Below are 14,272 nucleotides of genomic sequence, written 5' to 3'. Positions count from 1 at the left end.
AGTCAGCTCTTTATTGGCTTCCTGGCTCCAGGTAATCTGATTTGTGATTTCATAAAATCTCCAACAGAGCAGTGGGAGGAGGCTGAATTATTAGCTATCCTTACTTTTAAAGTTTTTAAGGTATTTTTTTATGCCAGGGTTGTACATACTTCCTTGAAAAGATTTTTCGAAGTGAGAAGACAGATGAAAAATCTCACAATTAGATGCAGGGAGGCCCTGGGTTGCTGGCTGTCCTCACTGTCCCGGGTTTGTAGACTGAGGTGCTGAGACCCATGGAGGATTATAGAAACCTGCTCCTGGCCCTTGAGGAGGAATTCAACACATCCTCCCTGATGCGAATGACGGAGATTTATAATAAAAGGCTCCTACTGGGGCATGACTGCATTAGGCACATGGGTCATGTCGAAATCAAGGTGGGGGCCCAGTATGGGTGGGAAGCCAGGGCAAGTTCAGGGCTTTGGTTAAAGCACTGAAAGGGGCCGAGGAAGGTATGTCAGACTCAGGAGACGAGGGCAGATACCACCGAGGACCTAGAAATCCCAGGAATCTTTACCCAAGCCCTTTTAAAATACACTCACAAGTGGCTTTCCCTTTACCAAAGCACAGAAGAGTTGGGTCCAAGCAGCCCTCTTCCAATGGTGAAAATTGTCAGAGAGATAGTACTTGGTCACTCTATCTATTGAAATTTTATGAAAACGTTTTAGGCGAAGAGAAAGTTAAACTGAAAGTCAGGAATAGTTAACATTCATCTAATTACAAAAATTTTTAGAACATGAGGGTGCTTCCCAAGAGATCACAAAAACTTATTATTAGAGGAGATTGCATTCTTCTTTAGTGATTTCTACAAAGTGAACATTCTAAGACCTCCTTCCCATCACTAACATGTGTGTCCTTTCTCATAGAAGTATGTCAAAAATCACTTTTTCTGGCTTCAGTTGAAATTTATTTGTTCAATCAAAAATGTTTATTGAGACACCAAGGGGGAAAAGGGGAGGTGGGATGAATTGGGAGATTGGGATTGATATATACACTAACTAATATGTATAAAATAGACAACTAATGAGAACCTGCTGTATAGCATAAGGTACCCTACCTCACTTCACTGTACGGTAGCAGCTAACACAACACTGTAAAACAACCATACCCCAATTAAAAAATAATGTTTGTAGAACACTTACTCTGTGCCAGGCACTGTCCCCAGCCCAGGGAATGCTCTAGTGACCAAGACAAATCCAATTTTTGCTCTTACTGGGAAGACAGGCAATAACACCAGGAAGTATTTAAATAAACAATAATTTTATAGATAATTTTAGGAGGTATGAATGTGATAAAGAATGCTTTGGGTGGGATGTGCTACTTTATTTTTATTTTCTTTTATAAATTTATTTATTTTTGGTGGCGTTGGGTCTTCATTGCTGCATGGCCTTTCTCTAGTTGCGGGGGAGTGGGGGCAACTCTTTGTTGCAGTGCGTGGGCTTCTCATTGCAGTGACTTCTCTTGTTGCACAGCACGGGCTCCAGGCACGTGGGCTTCAGTAGTTGTGGCTCGTGGGCCCTAGAGCGCAGGCTCAGCAGTTGTGGGGCGCGGGGCTTAGTTGCTCTGCGGCATGTGGGATCTTCCCAGACCAGGGCTCAAAGCTGTGTCCCCTGTAGTGGCAGGCGGATTTTTTTTTTTTTAACGTCTTTATTGGAGTATAATTGCTTTACAATGGTGTGTTAGTTTCTGCTTTATAACAAAGTGAATCAGCTATACATATACATATATCCCCATATCTCCTTCCTCATGCGTCACCCTCCCACCCTCGTGGCAGGCGTTTGTACTGCTGGTGAAGGAAGCTTGTCTTCCTGAGTCTTTCCCTCTGAATTCTAAGCGGTCTGAGGGCAGGACGGCGTCGCTGTGGGTCCAGCCCCGGCCCCCATCCTCCCTCATACGCCGCACTCCATCCTCACCCGGTGGCCCTCACTGCATTTTGCACGAGAGGCTTTACGCTGAATGGAGGGGTAAATCCAAGCGCGTTTCCGTGCCTATTCGTGTACAATTTAGCGAGCCAAAGTCGGCCTGCCATAAATACTTAGGGGTTTAAAAATGTGCCACCGAGTTAACGGAAAGTAATTCATCCCAGGCTGCTGAGTCAGCCAAAGTAAAAGCTGATACATTTTGAAGCCGTGAGGTCGGGGAGTTGGTGGAGTTACGTGCGCGCTGTGACCTACCGCTGTTGGTAGGATTTACCGAACGGAAGGATCTTAGGAGCTTCTCCTACGGAAACAGCAAGATTTTACATAACCTACTTTCCCTACAAGTAACTCTTTGCTTCTGTGCAAGGAAATGCTTTTGCATCTATTTGGTTTTCTCACGGTTTCCCCCCACCCCCCACCCTTGGCAACAGCGGGCAGGACTTGTTCTAGGTTTTCTGCTCCCTGGATTTGGGTGTGAGTGAATTTCCATTTTTACTGCTTGTAAATCATTGTCTAGGCTTTGACGAGACACTTTTGCTGGCATGGGTGGCATGTGCTTAAATGCCTCATGCAGGACATACCAGACATCTGATCACTGCCTTGGAGGCAGCAAACGTAATGTTCACTGTCTCACACCCTTGCTGGAGGTCTCAGGACCTTGCGTGGAAGATATTTCAGCTCCTTTTTATTTGAATGTTAAACTAGGGTTGCCAGGTAAAACACAGGTCACCCAGTTGGATCTGAATTTCAGCTAAACAACGAAGAATATTTTAGTAAGGTAAGTCCCAAATATTGCATGAGACACACCTACATAGGAAGAGAGTATTTGTTGTATACCTGAAAGGCAAACTCAGCTGGGCGTTCTGTATTTTTATTTGCTAAACATGGCAGCCCTAATTAAAGAGAAAGACAAATATCATATGATATCACTTATATGTGGAACCTAAAATATGGCACAAATGAACCTATCTACAAAACAGAAACAGACTCACAGACATAGAGAACAGACTTGTGATTGCCAAGGGGCATTGGGGAGGGAGAGGGATGGACTGGGGGAGTTTGGGGTTAGTGGATACAAACTATTCACACAAGGTCCTACCGTAGAGCCAAGGAACTATATCCAATCTCCTGGGATAAACCACAATGGAAAAGAATATTGAAAAAGAATATACATATGTGTATAAGTGAGTCACTTTTCTGTACAGCAGAAATTAGCACAACGTTGTAAATCAATTTTACTTCAATTTTAAAAAAGAGAATAAAAAAAAAAATCACAGTCCCAGCCAGCTCTGCGGACGGACGTGCTCCTTCTGTAAGCGAGGCGCTGAGTGGTGAGTTGATCTCACGTCAAGGTGTCCTGCGGCACCAGGTCCCTCCGCTGGGAGCGAGGCCGCGTGGGCAGCCGCGCCTGGGGCTGGCAGGAGACAGGGAGGCTGCTCTCAGAGCAGAAGGCCTCTGCCAGCCGGGTCGCGGCTGTCTGTAGCAGGAATAACTCCAGAACACACAAACACACTCAACTGCTTGAGTTTAAAAAAAAAAAAAAAAAAGGAGGGTGGGGAGCGGTTTAGCAACCTAGGGCTATTTTAGATTTTACCGCTCTTGGGGTTGTAGAGTGTCCCGGTTGCCCCAAAGCTGAGTGCGCCCAGCCCACCTGAGGGAAGGAGCGGGGCGAGAAGGGATCCATCCGGAGGGAGAACCATCCAGAGGGGGAGAACCGCACGGCTCCCCTGGATCCGGAGGGAGCGATGGAACGGGGGTATGAGGAAGCCTTGACCCTCGTCTGCTCATCTGCAGAACGTAGGAAGGTGAAGTTCGGGGCTGGAACTGTGGAAAGCCCAGGGCTACACCCAGCTGCTGGGTACCACCCCGTGTCCCCGTGCCCGGAGCAGCGAGGACAACAGGCGTGGCGTCTGCTGCAGCAGGCGGCCGGTCTTCTTGGGAAGGAGCGTCTGGAAGATGTTGTGACATCCTGAAAAGAATGTTTTCTAAATCTTCTGGGTGGCAGAGACCCCGGTCAAGCAACCCAGCCAGCAGGGGAGGCAAGGATAAGGATTGTCCTCAATGGCGCGGGACATCCAAAGTGAATTCTGGTTGGAAACAAGGACTAGCTGGGTGACCTTGGGCACATCAATTTACGAATCTGTGCTTCAGTTTTCTCCTCTACAGCATAAGGTTATGGACTCTGCCAGCTCTGATCCGTTATTCACCGGGAAACGGCTCCAAACTGGAACAGTGCTTCCCCAAAGTCAGGTCAGTCAGTTACCTGCGCCAGCTATTAGAAACAAGAGAATGACAAAGCTGGGGGAAAAAAAAAAAAAAAGAGGGGAAGCGGATTTGTTATTTCCTGCATAATTATCAACATTATTTCTTATCATCCAGCATCAGAAGTTTATTCCCCTTGCCGAGGGATGGCATTCTGAACGTGATGCTGAGGCAAAACAAAACTATAGTTATAGTGATTTTGGTATCTAAAGATGTCCGTAGAGTCTGGAATCATAGATGATACTGTTTTACTTTAAAAATATTTGGCAGATTGAAGATATCTGTGATATTATTCACCCATGTTTCTGGAATGTATATATATGTATGTATGTATTTAGTGTGTGCGTGTGCATGCGTGTGAGAGAAAAAGCAAATATGGCAAATATTAATAATTAGTGAATCTAAAAGTAGTCAATGAATGTGTATGTAGCTCTAGGTTTTTCACGAAAACGAGCTTTTAAATCAATGAGATATAAGAAATGACTGCAATATTTACATTAGTTATTAAGGGCATTAAGTATATAGAAAGACGGCTTTACATGAATGTAAAGAATTTATGGAAGGGACTTCCCTGGTGGTGCAATGGTTAAGAATCCTCCTGACAATGCAAGGGACACGGGTTCCAGCCCTGGTCCGGGAAGATCACACATGCCAGGGAGCAACTAAGCCCGTGCACCACAACTACTGAGCCTGTGCTCTAGAGCCCGTGCTCTGCAAAAAGAGAAGCCACCGCAATGAGAAGCCACCGCCATGAGAAGCCAGCGCATGGCAACGAAGAGTAGCCCCCGCTTACAGCAACTAGAGAAAGCCCGCGCGCAGCAACAAAGACCCAACACAGGCAAAAATAAATAAATAAAAGACACATTTATTAAAAAAAAGAATTTATGGGAAATATCTAGTCTTATTTTTCATTTTTGTTCACTTTGTAACTTTACATTTGACTTGAAAACATTGCTAATTTCTACATCACATCTTAGGCAAAAATTGCAGGGACCCATGGGTTCACTCCTTCTAGGTACATCTGCTATTGAATGAATGGGTTACAATGCTCCACCCAGAATTGGTCAAGGCCTTGCTAATTCTTCTTGTTTATGAGCTACACCAGATTACTTTTCATTAAAACTGAAGCATCACCTAAGTGTCCATCGACAGATGAATGGATAAAGAAGATGTAGCATATACATACAATGGAATATTACTCAGCCATAAAAAGAAACGAAACTGAGTTATTTGTAGTGAGGTGGATGGACCTAGAGTCTGTCATACTGAGGGAACTAAGTCAGAAAGAGAAAAATACCATATGCTAATGCGTATATATGGAATCTAAAAAAAGAAAAAAAATGATACTGATGAACCCAGAGGCAGGGCAGGAATAAAGATGCAGACATAGAGAATGGACTTGAGGACATGGGGTGGGGAGGGGGAAGCTGGGGCGAAGTGAGAGAAGCATCGACATAGATATACTACCAAATGTAAAACAGATAGCTACTGGGAAGCAGCCGCATAGCACAGGGAGATCAGCTCAGTGCTTTGTGACGACCTAGAGGGATGGGATAGGGAGGGTGGGAGAGAGGCTCAAGAGGGAGGGGATATGGGGATATACATATGCATATGGCTGATTCACTTTGTTGTACGACAGAAACTAACACAGCATTGTGAAGAATTGTATTCCAATAAAGATGTATATAAATAAAACCAAACCAAACCAAAACAAAACAAAAAAAAAACGGAAGCATCAACTCTGTTTAATTATTTTGATGAAATAATTCACCAAGTAAGGACTATTTGAAATCTGCCTTTTCCTTAATTTCTGTTCACTATTTAATGCTGGAACGTAGGGGTGGGAGTTACATATAAAGCATGACCCTTGCTCTCAGTGAACTTGCAGTCCAGACGGTATAGGACACGGGTTGCATAAGGACTGACGTTCTAGTTCTGGGGATGGAATTAGAAGCAGGGTCTTTTTTTCTCTAAATTAGAGTGGATCTTTACGCAGCCCCATGAGGTGCAGGTAAAACACCAGTAAGCTTCAATGCCATCTCCAGCCCTTCTGGGAAGAGCAAAGCTTGTTGTCAAAGAAAAGGAAGAAGGACTAGTTCTGACAGCCTGGAGTCTCCGGGTGGTACCCAGTACACCACCCAGGGCACATCCTATTGCCTTGGGCTACCCTGCAGAGAAAGTCAGAGGGCCCTCTGTTTACTGCAGTCAGTGATGTAGTCCTGACCGTATCAAGAGAGGCCAGCTTTCAGGGCCTGGGCTGTGTTGCCACCATAGCCCACTAATCCTATAAAAATACATGGCTGAAAGCCCCACGCTTACATTTCAAACAAATATTGGGGCCTAAATTTAAGCTGCTATTTAGCAATCGAGTTTCATCAGCCAGCTTTTTGTCTCAATACATTTGGAGAACTAAATGATGACTAAAGAAAGCAAATCTGAAGTCTTGTAACGTGGTGTTTTAGGGAAGCTCCTGAAGGAGACAATCCAGGGACCGCTGCCAAGACACAGCCGGGTCAGAAAAACCATGCGGTGCAAGGCAGAGTGGAATAAAGGCTAAAGAGAATTATAAGGTATGCGTTTGGGGAACACAGAGAGAGAAACGAGGAAGGTTGATTCTGGAACAATGAGAAGAGGCTTCATAAAGAGGGGAGCAGCTTTCGAGGTGGGTTCTGAAGGGTGGGTGGGATATTCACAGGCAAGTAATGGAGAAACATAATTCTTGCACTCAGGAACAGCCAGAGATGGAATAAAATGATACTAGGAGGAAGCAATTAGCCAAATCCGGACTGTAGGTCACTCTGCAGGAAATTTACCCTGTGTCTTCAGCGAGTCAAGGGTATGGAAAGAGGTGGTAGTGGAGTGAGGATTCATCTAGATTTAAAAAGACCTACTGCACCTCATTAGAGCAGAATCCTCTGCCTTCCCTTCTTTCTTCTGCCTCCCCCTTCCTCCCTCCTCCCTTCATCCCCTCGTTCATGTATTTGACAAATATTCATTCAGCACTCACTATGCGACAGGCGCTGGGTTAGTCAATCAACTCTGTGGATCCTACCCTCATGCTGCCTCTCCAGTTGGTCCTTTCAGTTCCTCTCCCGCCAATCTTTTATCAATACCTTTTCCACAACCTGTAAAGCTAAGGTGAAAACTGATTTGGAATCAACAAATCCCACAGAGCCTGGACAGAGGCCATCTGTCCAGGGGAGGGCAGATGCGTGGGACTTCACGGAAAGGGCTCCATAGAAGAGAGCTCACAGACAAAAATCGTAAGACATGTGGGGAAGTCACATGGCAAGAAAGACAAATAGAATGTTATACACCCCAGAGTAATATAAGCCCCTTTTTGAGAGAAATAGGGAACAAAAAAATTAAGTCTCTTTAAGAAAGGAAAATATTTTAGTTTAAAGGAACTGTGAAAGACAATTCCTGTCCTGAGAGGAAAGGAAAGTCCCGGAAGACTTTTTTTTTTTTTTTTTGCGGTACACGGGCCTCTCCCTGCTGTGGCCTCTCCCGTTGCGGAGCACAGGCTCCGGACTTGCAGGCTCAGCGGCCACGGCTCACGGGCCCAGCCGTCCCGTGGCGCGTGGGACCCACCCGGACCGGGGCACGAACCCGTGTCCCCTGCATCGGCAGGCGGACTCTCAACCACTGCGCCACCAGGGAAGCCCTTTTGCCTATTTTTAAATCAGGATGTTTGTTGTTTTATTGTTGAGTTATAGGAGTTTTTTATATATTGTTGATACAAGTCCTTTATCAGATGTATTTAAATTTTTTTCTCTCAGAAAAAGGGAACTGTGAGCAGATGTTCTTGCACCTAAATGTCCATTTGTTTAATTGGGCATCATATGCAAATAATACCTTTGTTGAAAAGAGAAGGTGTTGCCACCAGTACATATCTGCTAAATGATAGGGTTGAGACAAAGTCTCAGGTGAGTGAGACTGCCTATCTCTGGTGATAACTGTTTTTGGCTGTTTCCCAGCCATTCAGTGTAAAGCCATCAGAACTCTTTTGTTATCAGACTGTTTTATGATAAAAGCTTCTTTTGACCCACGTGAAATGTAAACCTGTATTGTTCATTTGGATGTCAATAATCATGGAACAGACTTTAGAGAAGTTTAAAAAGTCACAAAATACAGGTAAGAGATAGTAAATAGAAAAAAATGGTACTTGTTAGTGACTGCAAATGTAAATAAACTTAAAACAAGTTATGTTTTCTCCTTTCTCTACTAAAAGCTGTGTTTCTACTAATACTTTAGGAAGTACATTATAATTTCTGGTATTTGAAACAGTAGCATGGTAAAGATAAGGCTTTCAACAATCTCAAAACCTAAACACAACAGGAAGCTTTGTTTATGTTTCAACCCCAATAAATCAAAACAAAGATAACAAAATAAATCAAAATCAAACTGTTTGCTGAGTAGCGATCAGTGACGGGATATGTACAAATACAGCTGCCGGACACTGCAGTGTTAAACCTCATTAGTCATCCAGTAGCCTTATTATCTGTGTTAATTTTAACATTTTTACTTTAGACTTATTTTGTGTGGAAGGATAAAACAAGTAGTTATATTATTTGATTTTAAGTTATAAATAAAGCTATGACAGCAAATTATGAAAGAAAAGGAGTTAAAATTAAAGTTAGGAAGAGAAGCTAAAAGTTTTAGCAGGTATGTCACAGAGCAAATGTAAAACTCAACCTTAAAAGTGTTCATGTGAACTCATGTATACAAAGGAGACCTTTTCTAACTCTGCCTCTAAATAGCCCAGCTACAGTTACCCCAATACTACACTCAACACAGGTAATCTATTCTCCATTCTTATGCCTAATTTTCATATGCTAGTATAGTGTATTCTTCCATGTTCTGGTCAATAACATAACAGACAACCCTAAAACTTAGTGGCTTAAAGCAACAATCTGTTGATACTATTATCTCTCACATTTCTGGAGGTTGACAGGTTCGGCTGAGTTGTTCTGACTTTGGGTCTTACAGGGTGCAGTCAGGTGTGGCCTGTGGCTGAAGTATATATATCTTTATTTTATTTATTTATTTATTTATTTTTTTAATTTGGCTGTGCCACGAGGCTTGCAGGATCTCAGTTCCCCCTCCAGGGATTGAACCCAGGCCACAGCAGTGAAAGCGCTGAGTCCTAACAACTAGACCACCAGGGAACTCCCTGAAGTCATCATCTTCAAATATCTGACATCCGATGGGGAGTCTGGAACAGTGGGGAGCTGGTTGGGCATCTCTCTCGCCACACGGCTAGCCTGAGCTTCCTTACAGTATGCTGGCCTTAGGGTAACTGAACTTCTTATGTGGTAGCTGGCTTCACCCAGAGCGAGCATTCCAAGGCACCCAGGCAGAAGCTGCAAAAGTTCTTATGACAATCTTGGAAGTCCTACAGTGTCGCTTCTGCTGTACTCTATTGGTTAAAGCAGTCACAGGTCAGCTCAGATTCGAGGAGGTGGGAGAATAGTCTCCACCTCTCAATGTACCCTGCATACACAAAGAGAGAAGAAATGGATGGTTTCACAAAGCATGTTTCTACCATATGAATTAGTTCATGTTCAATTAAAGAATGATGTCAGTCTAACCTAGAAGTCAAGTTTGATCATATCAGATTTTTTCTAGGCAAGGGGAGCCAGAAGAGGAGGAGTAGAATTGGAACCTTCAGCAGGAAAGAAAACAATCCCACAATTCAGTGCTGTACTGGGAGTAGGAATCCTTTAGCTGTGTTTTGTGAACATTGAAAATGAGCACCTGCATCGGGCTCTCTGGGGAGGCCCAGAGAGGTGCACCCCAGCCTTGTGCCACTTTTGGCTCCTGTGCCTGGGAAGTTCCTGGCTTGGAGCTGGTTTGGGCTGGATTGTCCCAGCACCCCCACCCCCACCCCCAAGCTCTGCTCTAACTAAACTGTGGCCAGCATTGCCACTCAATGTTTATGTGAATTTTTAATGTCTACTGTTGTAGCCTCTAGGCATGTCTAGCTGCCTGCCTGGGTGGTCCAAGGTGATTTCCAAGGTACCAGTGATTGTTTTCCTTAGTCCTTTCATCACAAGGTTGCCTATTTTGAGTGGTCTCCCCAACTTTATTATTTTTAAATTTATTTATTTTATTTAATTTTGGCTGTGTTGGGTCTTCATTGCTGTGCGCGGGCTTTCTCTAGCTGCGATGAGCGGGGGCTACTCTTTGTTGCGGTGCGCAGGCTTCTCATTGCGGTGGCTTCTCTTGTGGCGGAGCATGGGCTCTAGGCACGCGGGCTTCAGTAGTTGTGGCTTGTGGGCTCTAGAGTGCAGGCTCAGTAGTTGTGGCTCACGGGCTTAGTTGTTCCACGGCATGTGGGATCTTCCCGGACCAGGGCTCGAACCCGTGTCCCCTACATTGGCAGGCGGATTCTTAACCACTGTGCCACCAGGGAAGCCCTCCCCAACTTTATTTATCCCATAAGCCCCATGACTTTTAATGTGCGATTTTGTAGAATGTGAGGTTTTCCAGTAATGCACATTTCACCTTATAGCAGACAAACCAGAACTATTTATTCTCCACTAAATGAAGGCAGGTCTCCTTGGAGAGAAGCTAATTCCATTCTTAGGGTAATAGTCTAGGCTGACTTGGAACATTTATAGCCAGAAAGTAATGATGCTTTAGAAATTCTGAAGAAGGACACAGAAACCAGCTTAAAGGGGGATGCATTGACCAAATTGCAACAATCTGAGTATCAAAAAATAAAACAAAAAAATTATGGTAATTACAACATATTGAGTCATGAAAAGCCAGAGTCAATAACGATATTCAAAGAAAAATAATAAGAATTTTCTTTTCAAGGAACGTGTTATATTTATTCAAAGGAGCAAAGATGTTATTATGTTTAAGCGTACGAATTGCCTCAGGATTGCAGATACATAGACACACAAAGGCAGGTGGAATACTCATCGGCAAAAGACTGAAAAGATTTCTAGTCCAGGTTCGGGATGTCCTTGTTCATTCTGGCAACCGAAGTACATTTGTTATATGTTAAATTATAGAGTCCACAGAGCCTTAAAACTCATGAACACTTTCATTGCCCACATCACCTAGAATTTTCAGATAGCAGTAGAACATTTGAAAAATATAAACCGGCTGAAGTTTATGCAGAAACAATGTTCAGACAGCCACAGTTCTTGCCCTCAAGTTCTCATGAATATAAGATTTTTCAGGCAACAGAAAGATGGCACTCTCTCCCCTTTACTTATTAGTGGGTAGGCTCATGAGCCCTCCTGCTGTTAAGTCTGTGGCCTGCCACTTACTTTATTTGATGGCATAGTCATCTAGTATAAAGCATTGGTGAAATTCACAGGCTATAGGAACCCCTTCTCCCCCTCTCACCTGCATCTCCCTTGGGTCTGAAGGTACTTCAGAGAAAACTTGTAGCTTTGAGTTGAATGGATTTTGTCTTTCAAATAGACTGGAAATATGGCGATATCTCTTTGCTTGCATTTTTTTGCCATTTGGTGGTTCAAGCGGTTATTCCTGGCTCTTACTCCCGGGATTTTCTCCTTTGCCCTGCATGGCCACTGAAAAGAACTGGATGAATCTTTCCTGAGGAGTGAGGGAGAGGCCTGAGGCCTTACATATTGAACCATTCTAGAGGGTTAGGGGAAAATTTTGTCAACATGAACGAAAACTGACTTTATTGAACCTGAAGGGTAGAAGATAACATTAAAAAGACAATTAAATGTGGCACTAGTTGCTCTTCAAAAAAGAAAAGATTTTAATGTTTCATATGTTGGGTTTGCAGCCATTAGTCTAAGTTGTATTTAATAGTTTTAGCAACATGTAGAGGTAAATTATGCCAGGGGTTTTTTGAATGTTTCTTAGATGAAAATATGCTATTATGGAATTGTTAGGCTGATAAAAAATTGAGTTACTCTGCTAAAGAAATGCAAAAAGACTTATCTTAATGAAAAGTGTGATGTTTTAAAGGTCATTTGTGTAAAAATAGAACTAGAGACATAATCCAAATAAGTGAAACTAAAACAGAGGGGGAAATTGGGGTAAAGGAGATCTATGGAACTTAGGTAGTTTAAAGTTTGAGTCAATTTGGGGGCAGACCCCAAAGGTGAGACATTTTGGAAATCTGGAATTAGCAGGCCTCAAATCTCACTCACATCAAGCCGTGTTAGCCAAGCCTACAGCAAGGCGTATTGAGAGGGGTTTGAAAGTTTTGTTTTTATGAGTACTTGCTGAGACACAGAGCTACTAAACTGCAATGCCTGCGATGTTTATGCCACATTACCAGAAGCTTTTGTTTTGGAAGTGTGAACAAAAACAAACAAAAACAGTCAAAACTGTATATACTTTTTTCTCAGTGCTGCTGAAATAGAAAGTAATTTTTCACTTTATAAAGTAACTGCTAACTCTGAGATGATTTTTAGGCTTCGTAGACTCTATGCTGGCACTGAACTTCACCCAGAAGTTGGATGTTGACCCATAGAAGAGTCTCTAGTAGCTCTCAATCAAACCACGTGAAACCTTGTTTTCTCCATAATGCACAGCAGTGCAGTGGGGGCCGAAGGAAGGAAGGAAGTGGTCTGTTCTACTTGGGTGGAATAAGCCAAGAAAGGCTCATGGAGGAGTTGACCTTAAACAGTGTCTCGAAAACAGCAGAGATATCTGCCAGGCAGGTGAAGCAGGGCTTAGCAGAGAGGCCAGACGTGCCCCCAGATGTGGGGAGCAGGTGGGCAAGGCGTGGTGGGGTGACATAGTCTGGTGTGTCTGTAACTGTGGCTTTCAGGAAGGAGGTAGGGCACAGAGAGATAAATACCACATGGAAAGTTGAATGGAAAGCCGGGCCAGGTCACCGACACCCTTGTGTATCACACTAAAGAGTTTGTTTTCATTCATTTATTTAATAAATCCATATATTGAGAACCTATTAAATGCCAGGCCTTTAGGAGACAAGACACATTTTTGTTGTTGTTGCTCTCACGGAGGTAGGGGTATAGGAGGGGCAGACAGACATTAAATCAATAATCACACAAGCAATTATTTAACCTTGCTCGTGATAAGCTCTCCTCTGAGAAGGACAATGCCTGTGTAAGGAAAGAGTTTGCAACAGGGAAGTCTAACTTAGTCTAGGGGGTCTGGGAAGGTTTCCGTGAGGAAGTGACAGTTAAGGCTGGGACCCAGGTAGGATCTACTGAGCTAAAGGGGGGCTTGTTTGGGTGGGCTTGTTGGGTGGGGTTGTTAAGAGCATTTCAGGCAGATGTGAAGTGGGCAAAGGTCTGGAGACAGGGAGTTATGCGGTGCTTTAGAAAAACAGAGAAGCCTGCAGCCATGTAGACCCTACTCAGGGGAGCCACGTGATCACACTTGGGTTTCAGGAACCACCCCTCTGGCTGTAGCGTGGGGATAATAAAGGCACGTAGGACTAGAGGTAAAGAAACCAGTTGGTGTGTTGTCGTCACAGATCTGGGCGGAGTGTCAAGGTGAGAGCTGAAGCTGGGGCTGTGTGGACCGAGAGGATGGAATGGACTTGACAGATGTTGAGGGGCCAGAAGTGGCTGCACTCAGTGGCCAATAATTAGATGTGGGCAGTGAAGAGAGGAAGACTCCAGGGTTTCTGGATGGAGCAGATAGTGAAACGGAACTCGGGGGATCAGACTGGGTGCATGGAGAGGATTAGGGGTTGCTGCTGAGTTTCACTGTAGGCATAGGCATTGCTTGGTTAGAAGTGCCCATGGGGATATCCAACAGGCAGCTGGATGTGAGTGTAAAGCTCCAGAAAGATTTCAGAGCTGGAGATACAGAAGCAGGAAATAGCAGCAATTAGGTGATGGTAGAAAAGCCATGACAAGTGACACCTCACATGGGGAAAGGACACTGAGTGAGAAGACAAGGAGGTCTGGGACCAAACCCTGGGAAACGTAGGTATTTACCAGGCAAACACAGAAAGAGGAGGTAGAAGGAGCCTGAGAGTGACCAGAGTCGTAGAAGAATCAAAAGCAAGTACGTGCTGTATGGTCCCTATTTGCCCAAATCTCTTCTCCAAATTGACTTTCTCCCCCCCTGTCCTGCTC

The sequence above is a fragment of the Phocoena phocoena genome, chromosome 5, assembly GCF_963924675.1.
Source record: "Phocoena phocoena chromosome 5, mPhoPho1.1, whole genome shotgun sequence".
NCBI lineage: Eukaryota > Metazoa > Chordata > Mammalia > Artiodactyla > Phocoenidae > Phocoena > Phocoena phocoena.
The sequence above is the reverse complement of the archived record's forward strand: the minus strand, read 5'-3'. Positions refer to the sequence as shown.